Here is an 8,735-nt window from a genome sequence, read left to right on the forward strand (position 1 = left end):
CCTTGATGGCCCAGAGATAATCATCGTGAAAGTGTCAAGTGGTAAAGATGATCATTCACTCGAGAAATAGGAGGTCCGAGATATAAAAAGTTATTCAGTATCTTATTCACGTAATTGGCGTTCTACCCCCCGCTGAAATTCATCCCCTTTCTCAGTGTCGAATTTTAACGAGCCCATCACACTCGAATTTATACGAAAAGACGAGGAGATATTCGCATAAAGTCACCACAAAAATACCCTTTTTTGCCAGGCAGTTGGTCTATGGGGGCTTGTTTTTACAGCGAATATATCTCCAAAAAAGTTGGATACCTGCTATCTTTGTTGATTTTTTTTTTTTTCAAAACCCGACCATCGCGTGTCCCGGGAGTTCCAAATTTTAATTGGCCCGCGTGGCCTGCGTAATGAGCGCGCCGACTGGGAGAGGTACGATGGGGGTACAACGCTATAATTCTTCTCAGGCGCCCCAAACTCATTCGTGGGATGGGCCAGGGGGAGTGGAAAAAAGGTGAGATGGAAGGGTAAAAAGTAGGCTTTTCAATTATCTGATGTCGCCTCCGCTGACATGTGTAGAGTCCCTGGTTCATTGATATTTGAAAAAAAATTATCAATTAATTAGCTTAATTATCAGGGAATCGGACCGCGAAAAAAATGACATTATATGACGGGAATATTATCCGGGTTTTTTCATCGCATGAACTCCCCCGCAACCGTAAAGATAAACATTTAAAAAAAATCTAAACAAAATTGCGGATCAGTTGAAAATACTTTTTATTGACCGGCGCAGTAAAAAAAATTATTAATTTGTATTCCACGAAACGCCTACTCGATATAAAACTTGCAAGTGACGAGGGTTTATAACTCTGTGTTATTCGATATCTCCGGGACAGCATATAATCCAATGAGCGAAGGGAATAAAAAATAAGTGAAGAGAAAATCTCGGAGAGCATTCAGTGTGCCAGGTAAGTTAAACTTTCTTTCAAACGTGTTTGCTCTCAGATTAACTTGGTACCCGGGTGATGAGTATCGTTGCATAGTCCCAGGAGGTCCTTCATCGTTATGATGTGTACATGGAAATGTAAACATGGCGCGTGCGTGCAGCATCGCGTGTCCAGGTCTGAGTAAACAATGAAAAATAAAATGCAACGGAGAGAACGGGAGAATGAATTTATAAACATCGCGACGCTTCATACGTAACAATGGAGGGTGGAAATGAGGATGGGGATGAGTTGTTAAACAATAGTGAACGTGGAGAATTTGTCATTTAACCCAGGTGATCGAATAAAGTTTCAAAATGAGTCCATCCCACCCAGAAAAAATGTATATTGTCTCCTCCATTCGGGGGTTAAGACTGGAAATTTTAATTGATCCACTTCTTGGGGTAAATGACGTGATAGATCACTCACATGCTGTCTCGCCCGGGTAAAATGAATAATGTAAAAATGTTAGACGTAACTTAAGGGACTCTGTCATAATTGAACTTCATTCGTTTCTCAAGATCCCTCTGGAATAACTACGACCTCTCCTGATTTCTGCCGTTTGCAGACACTAACGAGACGTGCGCCTTTGAGTGTCATCCTGCCCTGGCATCTCTGCGTGTTATAAGCCTGACAGCTGAATTGAAACTGAATAACAAAAGCCCTCTTTTTCGACGAAGCTCTTTCATCCCGAGCCCCATCTGCAATTTTTAGGAAATCGACTACCCAACTTCAGCAACGAAACACTGATCCCTTTTCTGACTTATCACCAGACCTCCCGATGTCCCCCAAACAAAATCAATATCTCCAACGATAGCACAATCACATTACCCTGATATATGTCACGTTTCCTACCCCAACACAAGCATCAACTACCCTTCGAAAAATTATGCCAACGATCCTCATCAATTCCCGAACAACAATGCCAACTGTTCAAAATGTATGCGACGATCGACACAGAATGCATCCCAATATTCATTACTCGCAGGTAATTAGAGACAACTGAAAGTCCCCCGAGTGGAATGAGCTTATTTACTGGTGTCTCGTTCGTTAAACAAAATGAGGTATTTACCGTCACCCCGTAAATATGTAATGCCAATCCACGAGCCATTCCAGTGTCCATCTCGTTGGTCATTTGATCCAGTCATTGCTGTCCATTCCATGTTGTCCACCAAATGGAATACCCCAAGCTATTTATTAGTCCGGAGCGATTGCCATCGTCACGGATTCAATTTGCTTAATGAAAAGCCGAGCATAATCAGAAACCTCCATTGAGATTTATGGCCACTCCAGGAATTCCAACATTCAGATTTGCTGACCACTGGAGTAATCCTGAGTACTGAGTAGCTGAAAAGCATATTAAATGAGTGGATATTCAATTAAGGCATTCGCTCGGAATGGCATGCTGGTGGGTAAAAAACAATTCAACGCCAGTTGGTGGATATTCCATGGAGCAATGTAATTATAGCTGAGTATCAAAAGCACACAGATACACACACACAATAGGCATACTCCAAAGTTTCTGTACCTCTTCAGCGATGTTTGGACCGCCTACGGGTCATAAATCCGCGTTTTTGCCTCATCCAACGTCTGATTGGCTTCCGCAGACGATCACGAGGAACATATACCTCTGGATCATGCGCTGGAACTCTGTATTTTCGAGAGCATTATCTTCTACGTTCAATTAGTGTCATGGCCAATCGGTTTAAAGTTACAGACGTCCAGCCGGCTGACTCGATTGCATACATACCGACGGAATAAGTAAATTAAATGCAGGCTTTGATGATGTGATGACCTCCTGAGAAACACAAGTGCGGAAAAACGACAAACGAGCCGCTGGAGCTGGATAATTTCACTGGAATTTGTGACGAGACTGGGGAGGGATAAAATATTGTCCTGAAGAGAGAGAGGGGGGGGGGAGGTCTCGCTGTTAATGAGGGAAGAAACGTCCTTTGTATTGGATCCATTTTGCCAAGTCTGATTTAGATGTCCTGAATAGACATTTCTGTACTTCATTCCATACTAGAGCGTCTCCTGGAGTAAAAGTCCAGGAAGCAAATACCGAGGGAAAAATTTAATTGTATTCAATTTTATGATAGGATAATTTATGTATTTCCGGAAGGGCAAGTGCTTCAAAATTTAACACTTCGTCAAACTTGAGTCATCAGGACTTCCTGAAGAGTCCTGATACTGAAAGTTTTTGCATTGAGATGGAGTTTTGAATAGACGAGTTGTAGAATAATGGAAAATTTTATCTTTCAAATATTTAACTGGTCTTTACGAGCGAAACTGAAGAGATAGAAAACAAAATTTCTTTCTCCAGTTTAACATCCCCATATATTCTTCTGCGGGGATCTAGAGAGCTACGATTGTATGAGACGACCTGAAGAAGAGATAAGGTGATTGCCTCTGGTACATACAGCACTCTCGTTACCTCCGTTCCCGTTCGTTACTCATGCAATATATTATCGTCATCGACATGATCATACTCTATCATCTAGACTATCCTATTTTCTTTAGCGTCATTCTCCTGGTAATGGACATAGACGAGTGTGTTCAGTGTTCGAAGGGACCAGTCGTTAAATGCTGAAGGAGTACGAGGAGGAGAGAAATCATCTCCCATGGAGATGATGACTGTTTTTCTGGTTTTCTGACTCCCTGAACCTGATAATTACCAGAAGACATCAGGAATAGGGGACCACCAGTGCTCACCATGGAGATGTCCAGAGACTGCACCTCTGAATGTCTCCAGTCAGATGTTCTACGTGTCACGAGTTCGTCTGGAACCTGAGACCGTTTCTACGTTTTTTTTTTTGGATCCAAAAACCGCACGCAATGCTCCTTGAGACTGATAACTACCCGGAGACATCAGGTATAAGGGATCACCAGTGTTCAACACGAAAGGTTGTATTTTTACCGAGAAATATACAATTTCGAATCACGTAAAGTGTTCGCCAGGGAGATGATCATTTTTCTTATTTCAGGGATTTAGGGTCCATCCTCCTGGGCTGGAGAACACAGCAGGTGGCTGGAGAATTCCACTTCTCTCCGTTGGTCCTTATCCACATGTGAATATTGGGGAGGGATTTTTTTCCCTGGCTCGTGCGCTCCACATCCTTTTCGGTGTATATTCACATGCATGTTAAAAATTCAGAGGATTCATCGGATGCGCGTAACTCAGCGGGCACCATTAGTGTTATCTGGGCCTTCCAACCGTGGAGACCCGGGGACAACACGAGCCGTGCGAATCACGCAGGTTCAACTTTTTTGGGGGAAAGAGGAAAGAAACCCGTGTACACCACTCTCAATCCTCCCCCTCAGTCCCCTCTTCACATTCTGGTTCACCACTGGCTCTTGAAGATGTTCGTGGTCTGAATTTCAGTGGAGGACAACCAGCCAGGAACACCGGCAATGTTTGCGAGCGTGGATCGCGATTATTTTTGGTTCTTTATATCTCCACCTACTTCAGTCGTTCTCGGCAAGGTATGGGTTATCATTTCGTGCAATCACCGGCTTCGTAGGTGCATTCGGGCTCTCTCCAATTTGGGAATCGAATGATTAACATTGAACATCGTACGCAATGCGGTACATGGAAATATCAGGTTTTTCTCCAACAAATTGAGACGGTTTTTATCGGTGTGAATAAGTTGAATGTAAAGAAGCTTTTGATTTTGCTATCTACGTTCCTGATGATGTTGTGAAAATGACAATTTGTATTCTGTCTTCCCGGTTCAGTTTATGGTGCCGCCGGTTTTCTTTTTCAAAATACATTGTAAGTACTTTATATTTCGGATAATTGGCGGTTGCGGGAAATCGTGGAGTAAAGGGGCTTCCGGGTAGCTGGGTATATTCAATCCCCGAGAGTTTATTGGTCAATCTCCAGGGCACATGGAAATTCGGACGCCAGACCAGTGAATACTCCGGGCCTCTTCAGAAGAGGTGGGGCCCACATTCAAGTTGTTTCACATGTGCCGAACAATGGGGGGAAGGGACGGCTTTTCGAATCTGGATCGCAAAACAATTTAGGGCCTTCCCCTCCCCCCTCCCTTTCCCCCTGGCCCGTGTGCAGCATTGAATACGTGAAATTCGAGGTAGTCGCGAATAATTTTCATAAATTTCGATTCAACTCAATCGTAAACATGGCACTGGTCGATTGTGCTTCGAATGAGAGGAGGTTCAGTATAAAGTTGGGGTAAAATGGCATGTCCAATAGGTCCGACTGGATTTATTGGATTATCATAACTTGGGGACCATCTGAAAAGGGTTTGAATCAATTCCCGGAATATTCAGGATCATATGTCGAGGAAGGGAGGGGGGGAGACCATGCAAAATTGGATTTCTACTCTCTTTGATGTCGATCCGAAAGGTAAAAGAGGCCAGAGAAACGACAAAATCACTGATTTATCAAAATTCAAATTTATACCATTCTGCTCAGTTAATGGGGCCCGGATTCAGTCACGCTTAGAGTCACATTGGTGGAACTTTATCAACAGGAGAATGTAATTTTAATTTGTAATTTACGAATGGAAGCCCCCTAGAGATCACGATGATTGGACCCTCGAGCATTTGGGTTTAAACGGCCCCAGTGACTGTCGTCATAAGTCGTCAGGACGGAACGATTTACATCTTGAAGATGTACCTGGAGGGAGGGGGGCAACATCGATATAACCAGCCTCATGGCATCAGCCTGGAAATGAGACTTTCGAGTTTCAATCCCTTCGGTGGTGTCTTTATTCTCATTCGCACATGTTCATAGTCGGCGTGAAAACCTATATACCATTCCAGCACACATGACGTGAATTGCTTCACGCTAGAAGGACCATGAAAGCATCGCAATTTATGAAAGTCTCGAGTGCATATGAGAAAAAAATTCCCGTACTCTCATAATGATGCGGATTTTGATGCAAAAAGAGAGAGAGAGGGGGGCGCAGGTGTCCTCGAATGAAAACGACCGCGTATATTTACAATTGTAAATACCATTCCGTTGTTTCCACGATAATTACGAGCGTGTACATGTCGCCCACGCTCAACACCCAGGAACATTGCCTCGTATTTTTCTTCGAATAAAAAGTCAAAGAAGCACCACTGGGTGGAAAGGATATACCCAAATGAGAATAAAAATAAAAAACTATTTGCTGGAGAAAATGTCTCATGTTACGTTAATGAATAGGGTGTGTTGTGCTATCGAAAAGTTCACTTGGCAAAGTCTGCTAAATCGTTATCTACGAATCTCATGTACTATTTTCCGGCTATTTATCCTGTGTTCTCCTGCCCACGCGGATTATACGCAATGCGGGAATCTGACGTGGGGGAAGGTAAGAAATTAACGAATTGGAACATGGTACTGTGTGCGATGTAACAGGTCGTGTCTCATTTTCCGATTTTTATTGTGGGATCGAGAAACATGGGATGAAAAATGGTAAATTATCGGATTGCAGGGAAGGACGATCATGGGGTGTTCTGCATTTATCGAGGGGAGGTGAAACATGAGGAAAAAATTATGCAGATGAAGAGAGAGGGAGAGGGACTGAGCAAATGAAAAGAAATAAAACATGAGAAACTTGAAGACTGTCCTAGACTTCATGTCCATAAATCGAAACTTTCTCTCTTCGTGAATAATAATTAATGGGCCCAATTTTTCGGCCCAATAACGTATCGTCTTTGCTCTTTTTTATTTTCGGGTTCACGCTGAAAACGTCAGTTTTAGTGGTTAGGAATGACGAAGGGCGAAGTGCATTGGAGTAGATGAGAGAGGGTCAGAAGGGTGGGCGTAATGAGGCTGCCGCCTGCGGCTGGTTTTTAATCAAGAATCGATACATAACGTCGATTCTTAGGGTGCGCTTGGGCTACCGATTGCAAAACACAACAAACCATCGTTGTTAATAAGGCTACGTCTATTCAGCCACAGCCTCAGGTGCACGCGATCAATTATACATCGGGGTATATGAGCCATTAGATAACGAGTCTGGCAGATGGAAGGGATGAGGTGAGGAAGAAAGCGGGGACAGGGAGAATGGAAAGGGATTGTTTATGAGTACTCAAGAAAATAATCGGGGTGAGGTTAATATATTTTCAAATTATCTTTGAAATGAATTTACTGTATCGATGTTAACTAGCTCTCCTTTATTTCTCAAGTACCAACGAGAGGCCAATTATGAGGTTGAAATTATCGGTGCGATAGCCCAATTGTATCGAGATGAATCCGTATCTTTTACTGGATTCGCTGGGTATAGACTGAATTCCATGGTCCAATGGTGGATAGGTTGATACCACCGGGGGAAAGGGGGAAAAAATTCGAGGAGAAATCTCTCGAGAGGATAGTCCAAACTATCTTCCAATACCATCATTAGCCTCAATATTTCCAGATCCACATTAATGCCAATTAAAGATAATCTCGATGTTATTTTTCCACGTAACATCCACTCACCGACTAGATACGTCCTCACAAATCGTCTTATTACCTATTTGGCAATATCAAAGTAGCACTTAAAACCAGAAACTCCAACTTTTTTTAATGATTCTGCGAAATGAAGTGAGATAAACGAAAGTGCTGCATAAAATTGATAATAATCTTGGAAACAAGAATTTTATTAAAATTCAAACATTTAATTACACCGCGGGATATTAAATTTGCCGGAGTGAGTACCGTTACACGAATTGTCGAAAGCATAGAGATTAAATGATTATTGGATAGACGATAGTTATCCGAGGGAAATCTTCTCTGTTCACGAAGATACCAGTCTTTGGAATTGTTTTCAAAAATTTCCCAAAGATTATTCCGAAGAGACTAATTATTAATTTCAAAATTCAGTAAACTTTCTCTGATCTCTTCAATTGGAATCGTTTTATCGAGACGGAATTTTTGCCTGAAGATGACGTCGTTCTCCGATCCCCAAAAAGGACAGAATTCCTTGCCTAAGGAACCCACAACCCGTCCATCAATTCACGCTGTGCACATCCTCAAAGAGGACATTCCACGCTATCCATTCACTCCAACGTTCATATCCTCCAAATTGCCACCAGCCCTCTCCGAAAATAGCGAACCGCCACGTCATCAACCTCCACCTAGTTCTGTCGGCAGTGTATCCCCTTTGATGATCAACTCTCCGATTTCTATGAAAGAGGTGCAGTCCCACAATCCGCATGAATCCCAAAGCAGAAGAATACCCCTCATCAAAGGATCATGACGTTACGAATCAATTTGTATCGGGACTCTCCTCGACCAAAACACGAAAAAAAAATCCCAGATATTTACCAACTCCCCCAAAAGTCCCCCTATTGTCACATACACCCGAAGAGGTGATCTAGGAATCCATTAGGAATGATGGACCGACAAAAGAGCGACCCAAAATCGCTTCAATCTGCAAAAAAAAACTCTTCCGTCACGATGGAATCATTAGATTCCATCGGAGGAAAGGTATCCACGAGAACCATCACCAACGAGTTGGCCCAAATGACGCAAAAAATGATGGTAATAGAGGATAAAAATAAAAATCGAATAGACGAACCGGAGTTTGAGTGAAGCCCCACACTTCTATCTCAGCAAAAATCCTTCTCCCTTCACCTGGCGGCAATATCCCTGTATATCCTACAGGGCATATACGTATATACATCGGAGGCTCGCGCTTTACTCTTTCAAAATCGCCGCCTGCGTGAGGTTTCTGTTGCCAGCAATAAATTAAGACTCGAGAAAGAGAAAGATACGAGGGAGAGAGTTGCTTCCCCTGTACGCTTCTTGCATACGCGCTGGGCCCCGAAGAG

Source organism: Diachasmimorpha longicaudata, chromosome 14 (genome assembly GCF_034640455.1).
Source record: "Diachasmimorpha longicaudata isolate KC_UGA_2023 chromosome 14, iyDiaLong2, whole genome shotgun sequence".
Classification (NCBI taxonomy): Eukaryota; Metazoa; Arthropoda; class Insecta; order Hymenoptera; family Braconidae; genus Diachasmimorpha; species Diachasmimorpha longicaudata.